The sequence below is a fragment of the Mustela lutreola genome, chromosome 6 (genome assembly GCF_030435805.1).
Source record: "Mustela lutreola isolate mMusLut2 chromosome 6, mMusLut2.pri, whole genome shotgun sequence".
Lineage (NCBI taxonomy): Eukaryota > Metazoa > Chordata > Mammalia > Carnivora > Mustelidae > Mustela > Mustela lutreola.
Genome location: NC_081295.1, coordinates 58,665,544 through 58,675,609, shown reverse-complemented (window position 1 = coordinate 58,675,609; position 10,066 = coordinate 58,665,544). Strand labels below are relative to the sequence as shown.

At 39.3% G+C, this 10,066-nt stretch overlaps 1 long non-coding RNA gene across 1 annotated transcript; it reads right to left on the bottom strand.

Moving 5' to 3' along the window:
* Positions 1 to 623: 623 nt before the first annotated feature.
* On the bottom strand, positions 624 to 8,449 carry LOC131833145 (uncharacterized). The gene is made up of 3 exons (XR_009354338.1): positions 8,336 to 8,449; positions 1,712 to 1,844; positions 624 to 751 (listed from the first exon to the last, which is right to left on the bottom strand). It is a non-coding gene; the product is annotated as an uncharacterized LOC131833145 (long non-coding RNA).
* Between the last annotated feature and the right edge of the window lie 1,617 nt (positions 8,450 to 10,066).

Below are 10,066 nucleotides of genomic sequence, written 5' to 3'. Positions count from 1 at the left end.
CTGTTGAAGAAGAAAGCTTCATCTTAAATACTCTTTTTTTTTTTTTTTTTTGAGAGGGACAGGGTGGGAGGGGCAGAAGGAGAGCGAGAATCTTAAGCAGGCTCCACACCCAGAAAAGAGCCCAATGCAGGGCTCGATCTCACAACACTGAGATCATGACCTGAGCCGAGTCAAGAGTTGGATGCTTAACTGACTGAGCCACCCAGATGCCCCTCAAATACTCTGAATACAGTGTTACATTCTGTAGCAGCTGCTCAATGAAAAAAATTCTATCAGTGACGGAGGGTTAGCAAATGGTGGTGGATAGCATTACAGAGTGAGTGTGACTAAGTCAAAGAAGAAGCTCTTTGGAGATGAACAAGTACACACACACACACACACACACACACACACACAATAATAGTGACTCTGCAACTTCATAGCTGTTCTGATCCTGGGAAACGTGCGGTTCTCAGGATAGGTCCCCTAGAAGCACAGCCTGACGTGGGGATTCTTGGGTAAGAAATTTATTGAGGGAGAAGTCTCAGGAGAAGGGAAGGAAAAGGCAAGTTAAGGCAGGAGGAGTAAGTTCAGGTTCAGCTGATCCCTTAGGTGGTGATGGAACTCAGATTGCCCACAGAGCTCATCTCACCTTGAAGCGAGAGTGTCCACAGTCAGTATCTCCCAAGTCAGTCAGTTATTGGAATGGGCTATCCACCCTAGTGGAGATAACTTCCCAGGCAAGGGGCCTTTTGCTTGGCCAAGGTCAACTCTGTAGAAAAGGAGGCAATTGTAGGCATTTAGAACACAAAATTCCCAGCAGCCTAAGGATTAATGCATTGACCTGGTTAAGGATATCTAGATAAAAAGCAGCATTAACTACAATTCACCCCTTGTACCCACATAGCTCTAATTCCATCTTACCAGATTTTTGGTTGGTCACAGTTTCTGGGAAAACTAACAGGAGAAAGATTAGTAAATCTAATGTAGCCTCTCACTATGGCAGCTGGTTCCAAGTTTGTAACTGATGTTTATCATTTCCCTTTAGCACCACACTCCAGATTCCCCTCCTCTCCAGCTATCACCTAGGTTGGTCCAGGTAGCTTTCCTGTTAGGCTAAGGCAGACTCTCTTCTCATTCAGGGTATCTCTAGGTTGCCCTACTATTATTGAGCTGTGGGTACTGGACTTCTGGGTATAAGCCAACCAAAGGACACTCTAGTAGATGATGTGAGTATCAAATATATCAGTGTCATATGATGATAAGGATCAAGCTACCCTAACAATATGGTAACTCCTTTCTTTGATGGCTCATTTACAACAGCCATAGTTTTAAGTTTAGTGGTTTTCTTACTATGTTCTTTGGTGGAAGCATCCCTTTCTGGGGACGAGGACCTTTAGACCCACAGAGGCTAAAACTGTGGGAATAAGAAACATAATTTCCCCAGAGAGTCACAGGAAGTAATGGTGGGACCATTCTGACTTTTATTTGTTGGTTCCTATTGGACCCATGTCCCATGTATTCTACTGAATGGGGACACAGACATATAGTGGCTGATGGCTTAAGATATACTCTGCATCCTGAAGGATAGTGCCCTGTCCTTTGCAAGGTATCAAGTAGCTTGTGCCTTGGCTGTAACTTCGAGATGCTATTGCACTGTTCTTCCAGGCTTAGCAGTTTCTGGGTGGTGAATATATATGATCTATAATTGTATGCCTGGGGTCATACTTACTTTACTGCAAAGAAGGTCCCTTGGTCCAAAGATGATGTTAGGTGTGACCCCATGCCAGGATATCATATGCTTCATGAACCCTCACATCGTGGTGATAGCTGAGGCACAACAGGCAGGAAAGGCAAGTCCGTATCTGGAATAAGTGTCAATCCCATTGGAAATAAAAAGGTGAGGGGGGACTTGTTATGTGTCATCCATTTAGAGAACCAAAAGGAGGTTCTGTGGAAATTCCAGATGGCCTGGATCCCTTTGGACCATAATGGCAAAGAATTAATAGAGAAGTAATATAGCATGGGGGCAAGACCATCCTGTTTAATGGCAAACTGTTTATGATTCTCATTCTGATGGATATAAGATAAATAGATGTAGACATAACTGCAAACCATACACCAGGGGCTGTGGTCATCTGTTAGAGTAAATACACTACATCTAATATAGCAGATGCAAATGAAGCTACTACTTGGATAAATTTGTAGTAGCTCAATGTCATGTCCTCTGATTGACCTGTTAAGCCAGAATGAATTAAATGGGGGATATAGTGACACCCATCACTCCTACATCCTCTGTCATTCCTTTCCTGAAATGTAAATTGTTTTTGATTTACAGTCTTGGCTGAGTGTTGGTGTCTTTTCAGGGACTTCTACTTGCCCTTCTTACTACAACAACCCTTATTATACAAATAAAGGAACTAATATAAAGGCTCTGTAAAGATTCCCAACTCTATAATCTATAGTTACTCTTTCCCCACAATTCTCAAACTACCTGCTGGTGTAGCTCTCTCCCTTTATAATCCATCAAATTCACTACAAGTGGAAGTTTTAGCAATCTCATCTCTATAGCATGCCAGGAATGCTGTCCTCTACCTACTACTAGTGACTGCCAGCTGATCAGTGAGTGAATCAACTCCAAAACCACATTTAAGAATCTATGTCTTAAGATTATTTTCAGGACGAGTTATCTTAGGTTGAAATTCCAAGTAGCAGAACTTGAGGAAAAATAAAAAGTATATTTATTGTTGTTCATAGTAGTTTCCTTTTATAAAAATAAAGATTTAATTAGTTAATTTATTTGAGAGAGAGAGAGAGAGCGGGTGTGCATGTGCACACACGTGAGCAGGGGTAGGGGCAGAGAGGGAGGGAGAGGGACACGTAGACTCTGCACTAAGTGGGAACCTGATCTCACCTCCCTGAGATCATGACCTGAGCTGAAACCAAGAGTCAGATGCTTAACCTATTGAGCCACTGAGATGCCCCAGCAGTTTTCTTTTTATTTTTAAATTTATAATAATAATTATGATTATTAATTTTTAAAATTCTAGTGAGGTTAACATACAGTATGATTTCAGATATACAATATAGTGACTCAATGATTTATTACTAAGTGCTCATCACAAACAGTGCACTCTTAATCCCATTCACCGATTTCATTTGTCTCTCCCTACCCCCCCCCTCCTCTGGTAACCACCTACTTGTTCTCTATATTTAAGAGTGCGGTTTTTTGTTTCCTTTTTTCCTTGTTTGTTTGATTTCTTAAATTCCACATATGAGGGAAATCATATGGGATTTGTCTCTCACTGATTGAACTATTCTACTTAACATTACACTCTTTAGATCCATCCATGTTGTTGCAAATGGCAAGATTTCATTCTTTTTATGGCTGAGTAATACTCCATTGTGTATGTATGCCACTGTTTATTCATTCTTCTATTGATAGACACTTGGGGTACTTCCATGGTTTGGTTATTGTAAATAATGCTGCAATAAACATAGGGGTGCATATATCTTTTCAAATTACTGTTTTCATATTCTTTGGGTAATTACCCAGTAGCAGAATTACTGGATCACATGATACTTCTAGTTTTAACTTTTTGAAGAAATTCCATACTATTTTCCAAAGTGGCTGCATTTCCATTTGCATTTCCACCAACTATGCACAATCGTTTTTTTCTCACATCCTTGCCAATGCTTGTTTTTGAGTTTAACCATTATGACAGGTATGAAGTGTTATGTATACGTTGTGATTTTAATTTGCATTTTCCTAATGATTAGTGATGTTGAACATCTGTTCATGTTTCTGTTAGCCATCTTTATATCTTCTGCACATTTTAATTGGATTATTTGTTTTTTGGGTGTTGAGTTGTTTTAAGTTTTTTGTATATTATGAACATTAACTAGAATATTCTAGGTATTAACTAACCCTTATTGGATATGCCTTTTACAAATATCTTCTCCCATTTAATAGGTTATTTTTTGTTTTGTTGATTATTTCCTTTACTTTTCAGAAGCTTTTAATTTTTATGTAGCCCAAGTTATTTATTTTTGGTTTTGTTTCCCTTGCCTTAGGCGACATATCAAGAAAAATGTTACTGCTGATGTCAGAGAAATTACTGGCTATACTCTCTCCTAGGATTTTTATGGTTTCAGGCGTCCCGTGTAGGTCTTTAATCTGGGAAAACCTGTCAGTAGATAGCACTGTGATTCTGCAGATATTCATGAGTATGTGTGTGAACCCTCTGGGAACTCTCAAGCATTCTCTAGAATCACCTACTCACTGTCAGGCTGATAGAGCCTAGGGAAGCTTGGAAACAGCTCTAGCATACTTAGAACACTCAACGGAGTACAAACTCCTAACAGATTCTCAATCCATTTTTTCACTCATCCCTCCCCTATTCAGTGCCTTGACCCTGCTGCCTTTCTGTCACCAAGGAGGCAACCCTGAATACACTTTTTAATTACTGTCAGTTTAAGGAACCCTTGCTTCTGGACATACCCTCTCATATTCTTGCACTTAGTGACAGTATCTGTGAAAATCTGTTACTTTTAATTAAATTCCAGAACGACAACAATTTTTTCAAAGTGGGTGGAAGAATCAATAACCTAGAAAATCTAGTATTCAAAACTAGCTTTTGCAGAAAGATACTGTTTTGTTGTTCTTGTTGTTATGTTTTGTTTTGTACCTGAATAATTCCACCCATGAGTCACTGCCTGAATGATTTGTCTTTTCTTTTGTTTTCCTTGCTCTAGAAAGTTAACTGACTTTCCTTATATTAAAAAACAACTGAGGGGAACCTGGATGGCTCAGTGGGTTAAGCCTCTGCCTTCGGCTCAGGTCATGTTCCCAGGGTCCTGGGATTGAGCCCTACATTGTGCTCTCTGTTCAGCAGGGAGCCTGCTTCCCTCTCTCTCTGCCTGCCTCTCTGCCTACTTATGATTTCTCTCTCTGTCCAATAAATTAATAAAATCTTTAAAGAAATAAAAATTTTAAAAACAACTCAAAATTGGATAAAGAGTTAGAATAAAAAATATTAACCTTATAGTTTATTTTTATTCCATTTGTATATTTTCCTAAATTTTCTTCTAGCTCAGGATTCAGCTGGAGTGATATGTCATCCTGAGCTTTGATTAGTGCCCCAACTCTTCCCATATAAGTAGGGTTAATACAAAGTGCATGAAATAGTTTTAGTCAGATCAGAAACAAGAACTAGGGACACAAAAAGAGGACAGAGAGGGTATAGGAGAAGGATAGACAGAGGGACAAATAAAATTACAAAAAGGTTAAAATGAAATCCTATTTTTCAGAAAAAGGTGTCCTTATGAGGCCAATATGGGGTCGATTTTCAAATAATTTATTAATTTTAATTGAGAGTTTATTGTTTATTTCAAATTCTATACCCATATTTTCCTGTCTGAATCTAATACATAGAGAGCTAATTGAGAAATTGAGAGAAATTGGCCAAAATGGACAAAAGATTAATATTAAATAGATCTTGTGGTCATATTTAACATAAACAATTCAATGTTGAAATTATTTTAACTTCTACCTGCTGTCCAAGACAATTAGAAGCAATCAAACTATAATTTTCTTCTTTTGTTATTTCTGAATATGCCTAAGAGTTAAAATAGAAAGTAAAGTAACACAAGTGACAAACTAAATGACCTAGCAAGTGTTTGACTGAGATAAGTTATAACACTTCTGCTAAAAATTGAAAAACTGCCACTTCCTTGTTAGAGCTGAAAATAGCTCTTACAAGTTGTTCTTTCTGAAGTAAATCCATATTAAGCTTTATATATTAACACAAATCACTCAAAACAATTCCACATAAGTATGTACAGACTTCAAATTATGTAATAAGTAATGCTATATTGTTGATAAAACATTTAAACCAGTTTAAATGAATGTTTTACTCAAAGAGAGCTGACTTGAGATGTTTCTCTTTCCTTCTATAATTTTAGTGGTTACATACCAATTCCATTTAATAAAAATGTGTTGTGCAGCTATTAGGTAAACATCCAGAGACTAGGTGTACCCAGGACTGCAAAGTTAGTAATATGTAGTGAATACTGTGTAATTTACAATATAATCATGATTACAAATATGAAAATGTATAACTTATTAGAATGGAAGGCAGCATAAAACAGTGGCCATTCTGAGAATGAGTAAGTCATTTTTAATAGAAGTGATGAAAAATGAGTTTATAAAAGTAATATCATTATAATAGTAAAATATCATTTTACAAAAGTAATATCATTTTGCACAGTGTTTCAAAAGTTGGTGATGGGGTTTTAGGGAGCTGATTCTGGTGGAAGTTCTGTCATGATGAAAGTTATGGAGAACTGGGGTGCCTGGGTGGCTCAGTGGGTTAAGCCTCTGCCTTCAGCTCAGGTCATGATCTCAGGGTCCTGGATCAGAGTCATGGCATGGAGCTCTCTGCTCGGCAGGGAGTCTGCTTCCCCCCTCTCTGCCTACTTGTGATCTCTTTCTGTTAAATAAATAAATGAAATCTTACAAACAACAACAACAACAGCAACAAAACAAACAACAACAATGACAAAAAAAACCAAAGTTACGGAGAGCTGAAAATTCATGGTGCCCCATTCAGGGAATGGCCAGTTGAGAGGATAAGGAAGGGTAGGAAAGAAGAGGGAGATCAAATGAGATGGTACTATGGACTATATTAATATCATGTTAAGCAAAAGAGTTTGGGCTTAATCTACAAATAGTAGGGACCCACTGAAGATTATGGGACAAGAGAGTAATGTAATTAAACCTGTGCTTTGAATTCATGACTCATGACAGTGACCGAAGAGACTTGAAAGTGCAGGCAGTAGACAAGGGAGAGGGGGATTCCAACACAGGTGGAAGAGGAGGTCACATTTGGGAGAGCCTTGAAATGTTAGGTTCCTGTGACAAGGACAGTGTTTTGTCTTCCAATATCCATTTTCCCCATCTCCCTTTGAGTGAAAATTAATCCTTGCCTTCTTTGCAGTTGGGTGGGGCCGTGTGTCTAAAGTCTGGCCAATGGATGAAGAGGAAACCATGCAACTTCCGTGGACTTCTATCAGAGGAAGAGGTTTCCTCTTTATCTTTTCTCCTTTCTGATGAATATAGTGCTATAGACCGAATGTTTGTGTCCTCCCTAATCCCTATGTTAAATCCTCATTTTTTCTTTGTTTGTTTGTTTGAGAGCGAGTGCACAAGCACAGGAGGAGGGGAGGGGCAGAGGGAGAAGGAGTCAGATAATTCCGAGCAGGCTTCCTCTTGAGCACCTTTGTCAGATCTGTGGCTTCCAAATCTTGCGTTCTCTTTACAAGGTCTTTCACGACGCAAAAGTTTTTTTAATTTTGGTAAATTATTGATTTCTTCTTCTGTGGATCCTGCTTTTGGTTCTTATATAAGCACTAGCCTAGTCCTGTCCCAAAGAATTAAAAAAACAAAAACAACAAAAAAAGAGGGCACATCAAACTGTTTGAAGTTAGTGATACAGAGAAAAAATTTTAAAGGTATGTTAAATACAGGCTTTATAGTGCTGGAAGGGAAGGTACAAAAGGAATGATTCATATTTTAATGTCATATATCTATTTATCTGTATACACACACACAGACACATACACACACACACACACACACACACACACACACCCCACACTGGGAGGTGTCCTTACATAACTGGATAAGCAGACTCTGTAAAACTGATACCTGAACTTGAAGACCAGAGCGCAGGTGGACAGGAAAGCAACATAGATGTAAAGCGGGGAAGAGCAAGAACAAGCTGGAGCTTACAAGGACAGACTGAAACCCTTGTCAGTTCTCACTGCCCCAGGCCTTGGTGTGAGTGTCCTGCAGAGCCTGAGGCCCCTCAGGATGGAGCTAATCACACACACACCTGGCCTAGGAGTCAGACAAGGTAAAGAAGGATTCTGGGGGAAGTGGAACAATCAGAATCCTGGCTGCTACCTCACACCAATGCGGTCATCCAGCAGATAAACAACTATAGGCGTGAGCTATAAAAATTTCCCCCAGATCTCATGTAAGACTCTGTCCTGTGGCCCTTCCCATGCAGAAACAGGCAGGGGAATTCTGGAAAGTATAACAGCCTCGCTACCACATGTGATGTTTTGGTTTACTTTAGAAACAATGTAATAAAGTGAAGATAACGATAGGGATACCTGAAAAACATCTGGGAAAGGGAGTGCACTTGTTTGGTTGTTTGAGATCTAGTTTATTGTGGAATCCATCCCCCAGAAGTTTCATAAACTTTGCTTACTGGAGAATATACCTGGCTTGGCTCCAAGAGAAAACAAGTTCTTTTTAGGTGAGATTTTGATGAGAATCTGTTAAATTTACCTAAATGAAGGAAAACTGAGGTCTCTAGAGCAGCACTGACAGGAAGACTTCCCTTCTCCATAGCTCCAGTAGGCTGAACTCCACTGGAGCTGTGCTGATCAGGAGCAGTTCCAGCCAGAACCTCAGCATCACCTAGAGAAGAACAGAAGAAGGAGGGTTGCCTGGGTGGCTCAGTCTGTTAAGCCTCCGACTCTTGATCTCAGGGTTGTGAGATGGAGCCCGCTGTCTGGCTATATGCTCAGCTTGGAATCTGCTTGAGATTCTGTCTCCCTCTGCCTTTCCTCCTGCTCACATGCACTCCCTCTCTAAAATAAATAATTTAAAAACACTCCCCCCAAAAGAAATACCCTAACCCAGCCTCATTCTTTGGGTCTCCTGGGAGACCCATCCTAAAGCCTCCTGGGACTCAGGGCAGCAGATACAATGGTACAAAATGGGTCTGGGATACACACAGAGAACAGCTAGCTCAGTGAATGATATCTAATTTGGCCAAACTTCCTAACATTTACCAAAGAGCCTGAAATAGTTATAATGATAAATAATCTGGTGTAGAGTTTGCATTTTTTTGTGAAACTTGTTCTTTTCCACTGGTGTTGAAACATATTCATCATCATTCTGACAAATGCCATTAATTTTCATTTTTCCTCAAATGGAACATTGCCCTATAAATTATTTTCATAGCAACGAATGACTCTACTCTCAATAAAAGTGATTTACGGAAATCTGCCATGTTCTCACTCTGCTACTCATAAATTTTCCACATGTAGTCAAACTTCTTTAAGTGTTCTGAGTCACAATAACTCACGGTCAGGCACTGAAATGCAATTCAACTATTTGAAAGGTGAACGCAAACAATGGGTTGATATGTCATTCAAGTAATAACATAAGAAAGCGAGCAGCTTCAACAAAGTCAAAGCACTTGATGAACTTAGTTCAAGAAGCTGGTGGATTCAAACTCATAAAGTCAGTGCCATAACAAAATATTCCTCTTGTGCACCCTCACTTTAAGTATAAGTTTAAAAAGTCAAGTGTAAATCTCTGGCTATTTCTTTGGAACACATTCAGGGCTCACCCACTCTTCCTTCCTCCCTCCTTTCTTTCCTCCTGTCTATTCTTCAGTCACTTCCACGTACACCATCTTATTTACCCCTGAATAGAGGTATTATCCCCATAATGCAGATGAAATACAGGAAGTTTAAATAACTTGCTCACTCTACCCAGCCAGGAAAACTAACACTCCATAAATTGAAAGCAGGTCACTTGCTTCCAAACACTCTAATTTCAATAAAATACTTTCTAATATATTAAAAGGACATGTAGGGGCGCCTGGGTGGCTCAGTGGGTTAAGCCTCTGCCTTCGGCTTGGGTCATGATCTCAGGGTCCCGGGATCAAGCCCCACATCGGGCTCTCTGCTCAGCAGGGAGAGTGTTCCCCAACACTCTCTCTGCCTGCCTCTCTGCCTACTCATAGTCTCTCTCTGTCAAATAAATAAAATATTTTTTAAAAAATGCCATTTACCTGCTTGCTGACTCTGTAACCTATATTTTTCTGTGAACTGTCATACTAAAAATCAATCTTTTGACTTCATTCTTATGAAGGCCCTGCCTTGTGAGGAAGAAGTGTAAGTATAGCCTTATGGAAAAAACTTTTTAAAATTTTAAAACCTCTTTGCAAACTTATTGGGTCTACAGTGTTAAAAATGAATATACAAACAAACAAAACCAACTCAA